The following is an 11,251-nucleotide window of genomic DNA, read 5'->3' as shown; positions in this document are numbered from 1 at the left end:
CCTCTTAATCACATTCCAGAGGTTTTCAATGGGGTTCAGGTCTGGAGATTGGATTGGCCGTGACAGGGTCTTTGATCCGGTGGTCCTCCATCCATACCTTGATTGACCTGGCTGTGTGGCATGGAGCATTGTCGTGCTGAAAAAAACAATCCTCAGAGTTGGGGAACATTGTCAGATCAAAAGGAATCAACTTTTCTTCCAGAATAACCTTGTATTTGGCTTGATTCATGCATCCTTCACAAAGATGAATCTGCCCGATTCCAGCCTTGCTGAAGCACCCCAAGGTCATCACCGATCCTCCACCAAATTCACAGTGGGTGTGAGACACTGTGGCTTGAAGGCCTCTCCAGGTCACTGTCTAACCAATAGTCGACCAGGTGGAGGATCGGTGACAATATTTTTGCGTTGCCTCGCAATTGTTTGTGTTCTTTCGAAATAAGTTTTGCGTTCCCTCGCAATAGTTTTATAATTGCGTTGTTGTTCGTCGATGTTTCATGTCCTCATTGCGAGATCATGTCCATGGCAGCTTTGCGGTCACTGCTTTCTTTCGTCAGAGGGAAAGCCACCCAAGCGGTTCCCCACCTCGGTCCTTCTACCTCTCTATGGGTATGAGGCAGATTCGGTTAACTCTGGGGTCGATTTGGGAGCTTCTCCACCAGGAACCCCCCAACCCCCCCCAATACCCCCCCACCCCCCACACCCCACGGACCTCCCATTCCCCAGCACAACTTATATTTGTAGTAAAACCATAATAACCACAAAATTATCATTTTTATTACCATAGTTCTCATTTTCCTGTATTATTACTATGTTTTTACTATTAATAACAAGGTTAAAATATGGTTACTGTAGTAAAACCATTGTACATTTTTTTACCCTATCCACTGAGGGATTCCAGAATTAATGACCTTGACATTAGCAAACTTAATTTCACACACACACATACACACACTTACTAGACATGGTATGTAAAAAAAAACTATAAACAAGACACAACACCAAACTTAATGAAAGTCTTAAACACCTTCAAAAAGCTTGGCAGGGTTTTATGAATTTATATTGGCTCATTGTTGTTGAGAAAAAACTCGTACCGTCCTATTTCTATGTAATTATCACCCTTCAGGTGGAGCAGAGGGCAAATTAACTGCTGGCTGCAAACTGCTGACAGTGTTGTAGTCGGATCCATTTTGCATGATGACAGTGTTAGTGTTTTTATGCACATCCTGATTACAACAATTTTGACAGTGGGTGGCTGCTGTCAGGGACTGTTAAGTAGGGAATGATTTCTGGAGGAACTCTGAGCTTGCTGTTTTTTATTGCATGATATAAACACTCTGCATCTTGAAATTTGTTGTTTGCATAAAGAGAGTTCATTAGTATCGATTGTTTTTATGGGCCACAAATCAGTGCAAACACATTGGGAGAGAGAGTTTTATCTCCATTTTTCACAGTTCCCATTTTTGGGACATCATTTTGTTTTTACATTAGGCAAAATAAGTCTTTGTGTAAGGAAATTGCTTCATTATCTGTACAGTACTGTATATACAGGCAATGAGGTCTCTTAGGTATTTACATTGAATGTGTTTCATTATATTTCATATTAGGAAATATTTGCAAATGACTTTACTTCTACAAGTCCCATCTGGATTTAATTTCTAAAAAATATTCCATTTACAACGTCAATCTCTGACAAAGTTTCTCCATTCACTGATAATGAACTCTTGAGTATTAAACTCTGTCACCTGCAGTGGTACCATCATAAATGACCAAGCCTTCAGAGTATTTGTAAATATTTATATGTCTCTAAAGTTGTACAAACTGTCAATACATAGATATTGTACATTCAGTGTCTATCCAAGCTTATAGAAATGTAAAATACAGTATGAATACCTATGAAAGGGATCATCCTGAACAGACTGATCTCACAGAATATTCGGCAACAGCAAGTCGAAAGTTGTGCTGCAGAAATTGGTCTGGGTTTACCAAAATTCGAACCACTGTCCCCAGTGGCCAGAGCTGGAAATGTTGTTAAGAGAACACCTTTAAACATGGTTAATTTAGTTTTAAAGGTCTCACACAATAGCTTTACATGTATCTAAGGTCAAAAAACACTTTAATTTCTCATAATTTAAATTGCAGCATTACCTTTTTTTCCCCAGTGACAAAAATAACTGATTCAATAATTCGTTCTAAAGCGTTCATTCTGAACTCCTCCTTTCAGTCAGCCTACTCTGCTCTGATTGGTCAGATGTCCCAGTCTGTTGTGATTGTTCTACCGCTTAGTGTAGTGTTTGAGGGCAGGTCAAAGCTGTTCGCGGGCAGCCAATGGAGACCAGAGGCGGGTTTTTGTTACCAAATTACGTAGGATAATACAGGAAGTAAGTCTGGAATTACTGACAACTTGTTTCAGGTGTTCAGAATCGGTCTTTCTTTTGGGAGACAATAACTCCATTTGTAGTGCACTGTGTCAGCTTTGCAGACTTTTTTACATTCACAAACATCTATATAACACACTACATGAAAGGTAATATTTGAAAATCCACAATAGGTGCTCATTAATGTGAAATGTCCAAAGGGTGGCGCCAAAAGGGAGTTGTATTTCTAGCAGTAAATTATGTAGGACAGTCAACAGGAATGCAGAATTGATTTACCATATGCCCTAACCCAAACCCTAAACCTAATCATCAGTGGAGTAAAAATGTTATTATAGAAATAACAATCATGATCACTATTGTTTATGTGACTGCGATTACTTGCTGGTTTCCATGGGACCAGAACCTGTGTGTTGATGGTTGCTCGCAAAATGCCAGAGGGAAAGGTGAACACATTTGAACTGATGCAAAAATGTCGGACTGAGTATGCCGCTTATAAATAATTCATCAGAATGCGTTCAATTTCAGGGAATATGAACATTCGGAAGCAACATGTTGATATCACGAATGATCTACAAATAAACTTCAAATGTCAAAACATTTGTTCAATTTTGGTGCATCCTACAACAACAAAAAAACGTTGTCTTAAGTTGAATTAATGTTATATTGTGTTATAAAATCTTGTGACTATTTGTATCAAGTTTAAATAGCAGTGGCCACACAGCAGATCCATTTACATCCCATTTCATTCCATGCATTATAACCAAAAAAAACTATTAAAAATAAAGGTTAATTCCATGTCATAATTAAAAATATAGCAATTAATCAAATAAAAAAATGCTTCTTTGAATTTGATTGCTGGCCTACAAATAATCATAGCGAAATATGGAAAATCAGTACAGGTATACATCTTTCAACATGCCTGAGCATTAAGTTATAACTATATATTCAGAGTTACATTTATATATTCAAATTAATTTCTAGGCATATATTTATTTAGATTTACAAATATATATTTACATTTATAGCTACTGTAGATATTCAAAATTTGTATTCAGATTTACTGTATATTTATATATTAAGATGTATTACTATTATTTTCGAAGTTATATTTAAATATTAAAAATTTAAATTTACAGATTTAGAACTAAAGTATGTATTCCGATTTACAACTGCATATTCAGGATTTCTAACAACATAAATTCATATTTACAATTATGTATTCATATACAACTACATATTTTTTTTTAAACTACATTTGGATTTCTAATTATATTTTCAGGATTTATATCGTTTGGTTACGTATGTAACCTCCATTCCCCGAGGGAGGGAACGACACGTTGTGTCGGAGAAGCGACACTAGGGGTCTCTCTTGAGCGCCGATATTCACCTCTGATCTATTGAAAAGGGCCAATGGGAGTTGGCAGTCAGTATTTGCATACCCCGCCCCCGGACATACGGGTATTTAAGCGGGGCAAATATGGGAGTTCATTCAGGATTTTTCTGAGGAGCCGGAAATGGTCCGGCCACAACAGTGGCTCGGTTCAGCGACATGGCAGAGGAAAGACACAACGTGTCGTTCCCTCCCTCGGGGAACGGAGGTTACATACGTAACCAAACGTTCCCCTTCTGTCGCTCTCTCCACGTTGTGTCGGAGAAGCGACACTAGGGGACCCATTCCAATCTTGCCATGCGCTGAACCGTGTACGTGAACCGCCGATACAGAGGCGGGCAGGGATTTCATCCAGTGCCGCACATCGTCTGTACCTGGCTGCACGTACCCTTCCCCAATGCCCCATAAGAACATCGGGATCCTTCTAGTTACCCTGGGAGGGGAACAAGGCGATGTTTGCCAACATGGGAACGGGCCAGCCTGGCTGGGCCTCTTTTCTCTCTATGTTTCTCGCATAGAGCAATCACGGCCGGGGCCCTTACACGCATATAGGGAAGGGGGTCTTACCCAGACCCTGTGGAGACCACACCTGCCCTTTTTCTTGGGGAGGAAAAGTGGTAGACACGTCACACAGCCGTCTTAGGGCTCGTGTGGAAAGTATGGCGCGGTGGTAGATCCAGCCTCGAAAGGGGGGAGTTGCTACAGCACGGCGACCGGGGCAGCTGCAACTGCCAAAGGGAGACACGGGGGTCCACTCGTAAGGGGACAGAACCGTGGAATTACACACAGGGGGAGTCCGAACAGGAGGCCTTCTTATTTTACCTGTGGAGCCCCTATACCAGTACAGGGTGGCCACCAGGGTACCCGCAGTGGCTTGGGTCGGCGAGTTCCTCCGCTGAACCGCGGACCCGGAGGGCTGGGGAGGAATCGACCAGGGTCCCGACTCGGAGTGGGGCGCCCTGGGAAGAAGGCGCACTACTTTACCTTGACGTCAGGAAAAGGGCGCTGGGCGCAAGCGATCCACCCGGCCGGTCGGTCTACGTGTTACCGAGTTCTACGGGCTCAGACCTGAGAAAACACGAGACATAACCGACTCAACGCGGAGGTTGTAAAACCTCGCAAAGGTGTTGGGTGTTGCCCAACCCGCGGCTCTACAGATGTCTGCTAGGGAGGTGCCCTTGGCCAGTGCCCACGAGGACGCAACACCCCTAGTTGAGTGAGCTCGGACCCGCAAGGGTAGGGGCACGGCCTGGGTGTGATAAGCCAGTGTGATGGCATCGACAACCCAGTGGGCGAGCCTGTGTTTGGAGACGGCATTCCCTTTCTGCCGTCCCCCAAAGCAGACAAAGAGCTGCTCAGAGCGTCTGGTGCTCTGTGTGCGGTCCAGGTAAATGCGCAGGGCGCGTACTGGACACAGCAACGAAAGGGCTGGGTCTGCCTCCTCCCGGGGCAGCGCTTGCAGGTTCACTACCTGATCTCCGAATGGTGTGGTAGGAACCTTGGGCACATAGCCCGGTCGCGGTCTTAGGATCACAGACGTATCTGCCGGACCGAACTCCAGGCAAGTGTCGCTGACAGAGAACGCTTGCAGGTCCCTGACCCTCTTGATGGAGGCGAGCGCGATCAGCAGGGCCGTCTTAAGAGAGAGGGCCCTGAGTCCAATTGATTCAAGCGGCTCGAAGGGATGTCTCTGGTGTCCCCAAGACTACTGAGAGAACCCAGGAGGGAACTAGGCCTGGCCGGGAGGGATTCAACCTCCGGGCGCCTCTCAGGAACCTGAGGATCAGGTCGTGCTTGCCCAAAGACTTGCCGTCTACAGGATCGTGGTGGGCGGCAACATAAACCTTGAGGGTGGACGGGGACAGCCTCCTGTCCAGCCTCTCCTGTAGGAACAGGAGCACTGAGGCTGCTTTTCAGCCTCATGGACTGGGCATATTTTTAAAACAGAAGGAAGAATAGGTCTACAAAATGCAAAGAAATTCTAAAAAAGCAAACAATCCTTGAAGTTAAACTTTGTGCTAAACAAATTATCCTAAACAAAAGGCCAAATTATCACTAGAGTGGCTAAATGTCCTATTATTACCAAGTTAAATCACTGATCTGAAGTCCATTGTTCAGTAGCATGACCGTGCAGCTAATCGGCATGGAAAAATGGGCCAAAATCTCAGCTAAACTAGACAAAGCTGCTAGTATTGTTACAAGCTGATACAGATTTTAAGTGTCTAAATACTTTGGCAAGGCATTTCAAACAAGACTTTTACTTTATGCTGTTGGTCTTTGAGAATAAGTTCGGTCCAGATCTGCCATTCTAAATATCAACATTTTATGTTCACAAAATGTGCAGTCTCTATAATAAGCTTAAGGAGGCCAGACGCCTGTTAAATAAGATAAACAATTGTGATGTGATTTTAATCATAATTACACTATGTTATAGCACATATTTCGTGTCTCAGTGCTAAAGCACCATCTGTGAGTATGTAATATTTAGCTTTGAGAATACTTAACAGAAAGACATTCATTAGGAAGCCTCACTAAACAAACAGAATGCAATATCAACTTTTACCCTGCTGCAAAACTGCTTGATTGTTTGGAAGTCAATTTAACTCTAACAAGCATGTATCAGGTGAAGACACTCAACATGGCTTTGATCTCGCTGGTGAGCTCAAACATGTTTTTCTTCTCCTCATTAATTCACGTCCATCTTCAAACATCAAACAAAATATTCATGACCGCTCAGGTGTGTGTATAATATTACTGGAGTTTCCTAATTTTAGAAAATCACTAATATAATATAAAATGAATAATAAAAAAAACATGTATTCTGGGGCTAGTTGTCACACAAGGAAGTTGTATCCCGTGGAGCTGTATCTCAGTAACTATGAGGTTTTGAGTCAAAAGTCCAATTACACATAAACCCAGCAAAGAAAGAAATATCCTCTTACTTTCAACTGCTTTTATTTTCAGCAAACTTAACGTGTAAATATTTGTATGAACATAAAAAAGATTCAACAACTATAACATAAACTGAACAAGTTTCACAGACATGTGACTAACAGAAATGGAATAATGTGTCCCTGAACAAAGGCCCAAGACCACGACGGACCGTCCACCTCCAGAATACAGACCTTGGTGTAACGCCCATTCCTTTGATGATAAACGCGAATCCGACCATCACCCCTGGTGAGACAAAACCGTGACTCAATTATTTGAGTTGGAGCGAAAAATTACTTGAATTTGAATGAATTTAGTAAATAATGACAGTATTTTTTATTCTTACATAAACTATTCTTTTATAAAAGTATATTGGAATCAGTTTTGATTTCATGTTTACTCTACCATTTTACCCTTTGGAATTAGCTGGTTTTCTGCATTAATTGGTCATAAAATATGATCTCATCTTCATCAAAGTCACAAGTATAGATGAGCACAATGTGCTTAAGCTAGCAACACACAAACAAATATAATCTTTAATTTCTTTATTGAACACATACCATTAAACATTCACAGTGCTGTGGAAGAAGGAAGCAAACCCTTGGATTTAATAACTGGTCGAACCTTTTTTGGCAGCAATAACCTCAACAAAGCATTTCCGGTAGCTGCGGATTAAACCCGCACAATGTTCAGAAAGAATTTTGGACAATTCTTCCTTACAGAACTGCTTCAGCTCAGTCATATTCTTAGTATGTATGGTGTGAACAGCTCTCTTGAGGTCATTCCACAGCATCTCTATTGGGTTAAGGTCTGGTCTCTAACTGGGCCACCTCAAAAGGTGGATTTTATTTTTTTGAAGCCATTCTGAAGTGGATATACTTAGATTTTTAGGGACATTTTCCTGCTGCATCACCCAAATTTTACTTAGCTTCAGCTGGCGCACAGCTACCCTTACATTATCCTGTAGGACATCTTGATAAACTTGGGAATTAATTTTTCCCTTGATGATGGCAAGCGGTCCAGGCCCCGAAGCAGCAAAGCATCCCCAAATCCCTCCACCGAACTTCACTGTTGGGATGATTTTTCATGTTGGTATGCGGTTCTCTTTTTTATGCTATATATAGTGCTGCGTTTTCTTCGCAATAATCTTCCAGTAGCATTGTGGAGTGTCAAGGTGGTCTTTGGCAAACTTCAGGCATGCAGCAGAGTTGGAAAGACGTGGCTTCCTTCATGGTGGCCATGGACACTATGCTTGTTTAATGTTTTCCATATAGTAGACTCATGAGCAGAGATGTTAACTGGTTCCAATGATTCCTTCAAGTCTTTAGCTGTCACTCCAGGGTTATTTTGATCTTATTGAGTATTCTGCGGTGTGCCCTTTGAATCATCTTGACTGGATGGACACTTCTAGAGAGAATAGCCAGAGTACTAAATCATCTCCATTTATAGACAATTTGTCTTACTGTGAACAGATTCATATTTAAGCTCTTTGAGTTATTAGAAATTAGATATGTTAACCCTTTCCAGTTTTATGCAAAGCAACAATTCTTGATCGTAGGTCTTCTAAGATCTCTTTTTTGCAAGTTATGGTCCACGTCAGCAAATACTTATTGTGAATAGCAAACTCAAAATGTTTGAGTTCATTTTATAAGTCAAAGTAGCTCTTACCCACACCTCAAATTTTGTTTCATTAATTGGATGCCAGGTTTGCCAACTCCTGACTCTAATTAGCTTTTGTTGACGTAATTAGACTAGGGGTTCACTTACATTTTCTGCAACACTGTGGATTTTTAATGGGATGTGTTAAATAAAGAAATGAAAGAATATAATTGTTTGTGTGTTGTTAGCAAAAGTACAATGTATTTGTCAACACTTGTGAGTTTGATGAAGATGAGATCATATTTTATGACCAATTAATGCAGAAAACCAGCTAATTCCAAAGGGTTCACTTAACTTTTCATGCCACTGTAATTTGTTTGAGCAGGACATTGCAACTTTGGCTCAATTAATGGTGTGTGAGAGAGCGCAACTACCTGTTTGTCCAACCAATGAAAGATGATTTGTCAAAAAAGTTATTTTTTTTATTCCATTAGTGGTACAGAAATGAACCATTTCACCTTTAATGATCCATGTAAATCTAATTTTAAAAAACCATTGTTTGTTAAACTCCAATTTATACTACAATATGTGATATTCAGCCTTTATTTTGTCAGGATTGTTGTGTTAATTCCTGTTGAGCAGATGCTTTGGTGGCTTGGCCGTTATGTTATAGGATAGCAGTCTTGGAAAAGAGTAGAAATGCACATAACTGCATTATGAGAAATGGTGCACAGAAGGGGTCCTTTACCATCTCAGGCGTGTGTGGGGTAGAATGTGTAGAAAAGTGGGGGAAGAACGATTTTGATGGAAAAAGGGAAAATGTATTGTGGACATGGGGAATGTATAAACAATACCACAAATTCCAGAAGTGACAATAAGTGTGAGAGTACATGTGTTTGAGGGGGAGTCATGTGATTTATGTTAGAAATATAATTTAGGCAAGTATGCAGACGCGAATGCTTCGCCAAAGCATTGAAAGTATAGTCCCCTTGCACAAACCTCAGTTCTCAGGGGGCGATGAGTTGCCTTCAAATCTTTGTGCAATTAAACTGGATTATTTATGTAGCTTGCATTGAACATGCAATATTAACTATAAAACTGTTGCTCTACCATGTCAGTAGTTGATCTAATGATGGTTTAGATGATGTTTTCAAACTGGGGGCCGCAAGGAGGAGCTAGGGGGGTCTGTAGTTTTATTGTTTGGTCTTCTTGTTTAGTTTTTTTGGCATTTCAATTATTTTGAGGGTGCCTTGTTTGCATTGTCATTCCTTATAAGCAGGGTTGGGAGGGTAATTTTGTAATGTAATCCATTACAGATTATATATTACTTAACAATAACTGTAATCATTAATGTAATCCATTTACAGCAATATGAAATTAATGTAATTGGATTACTTAACATTACTATTAGATTACACCAAGGGCACATATGTAAATAAAATCTAGATAAAATCAATATGATCTCTAAAACTTTAAATTATGCAGAATGCAAAAAGAACATGTTTGAGTAATATTATGATTACTGTTGTAGCTTTTATTATATCTAAGGAAAAGAAACATGTACACTGCACCCCACCAAGAAAACAGAAATGAGCTGTAAATGTAGAAAAACTATTCTTAAAGAAATCAGGTGAGTTCTCTGTCTGCTACAGAAAAATACATTTCTCATTGTGGCATGGGGGCATGGTCATGTGTCTGTCTGCGGGAGAGGGAGAGCGGTAAGGCTCGTCACCAGGGATGTGATTACTTTAACACCATTCTCTCAGTACAGTGATGGCAGAGGGAGACCTGATAAGGCATGCCAGAGCGTTAGTGTGGGGGAGAAACAGCAGAGATTCCAAGTGTGCAGCAGTGGCATGTTCGTCAGAGCATTAAATCTAATGAGTGTTTTCCAAGCCTTTTATGTTGAAAGTGAATTATTGCCTGAGTGAGACAGTTGTCAAGTCCCTCGCTAGCATCCAGGAAAACCAACATTAACCCCTGATTATCATTATACAAATGATGACACAGAGGCCTTCCTAGATTTATTTGAGAAAACGACCGAGGTATGGAAGTGGCCTCCCGACCAGTGGATGGCCCACTTATTGCCCCTACTCTTCAGGGAGGGTCAGTTAGCATCTAACATCTGAGGAAAGCCATCCAGCAACAGGTTGGTCTTACCCCTGAAAAGAGTCGTCTACTGCAGGATGCTGGCCGGAAATCGTTGCTGGCATAGGGAACCCGCTGTGCCTTAGATATCATCGATCTGGTGGTACTGGAGCAGTTAGTCTCCCAGCTTCCTCAAGGTATGTCCGAGTAGGTCCAGTGCCACCGCCCGGCATCGCTGGAGGAGGCCATCCAGCTGGCAGAGGACTACATGGCGGGATTTTCAGAAGCCAGTGATGCAGTGTTTTATTCTTCTCTTTCTTCTCTCTCTTCTCCCCCCGCACATCCCTCGCAGTTCCACCCTGTTCCGACTCCCCAGAAGAGGGGAGGAGCTCCGAAGGCCACCCCCGATCGGGCGGGAGCATTTCGGATTCCGGTAAAGGTAAAAGGGGATACACATCAAGCTTTGGTGGATTCGGGTTGTTCCCAAACCTCTATCCACCAACACTTGGTGCAAGGTAGGGCATTGGATAAGAATAAACGGTTGACGGTGAGGTGTGTGCATGGTGATATTCACAAGTTTCCAGTGGTTACCATTGAGATGCTATTCAGAGGAAAAAGGCATAGAGTCGAGGACGCGGTTAATTCCCACCTCATACATCCACTAATTCTGGAAACCAATTTTCCCGGATTTAAAAATGTATTGAGGGTAATGTGTGTGGATGGGTCCTGCAAAGAGGTGTTGCGGTGTGTGACATGCAATGCTATGGCTGGAGAGGCCATACACAGACCTTGGTGTAACGCCCATTCCTTTGATGATAAACGCGAATCCGACCATCACCCCTGGTGAGACAAAACCGTGACTCAATTA

This window comes from Xyrauchen texanus, chromosome 9, assembly GCF_025860055.1.
Source record: "Xyrauchen texanus isolate HMW12.3.18 chromosome 9, RBS_HiC_50CHRs, whole genome shotgun sequence".
In the NCBI taxonomy this organism is placed as follows: Eukaryota; Metazoa; Chordata; class Actinopteri; order Cypriniformes; family Catostomidae; genus Xyrauchen; species Xyrauchen texanus.
The sequence above is the reverse complement of the archived record's forward strand: the minus strand, read 5'-3'. Positions refer to the sequence as shown.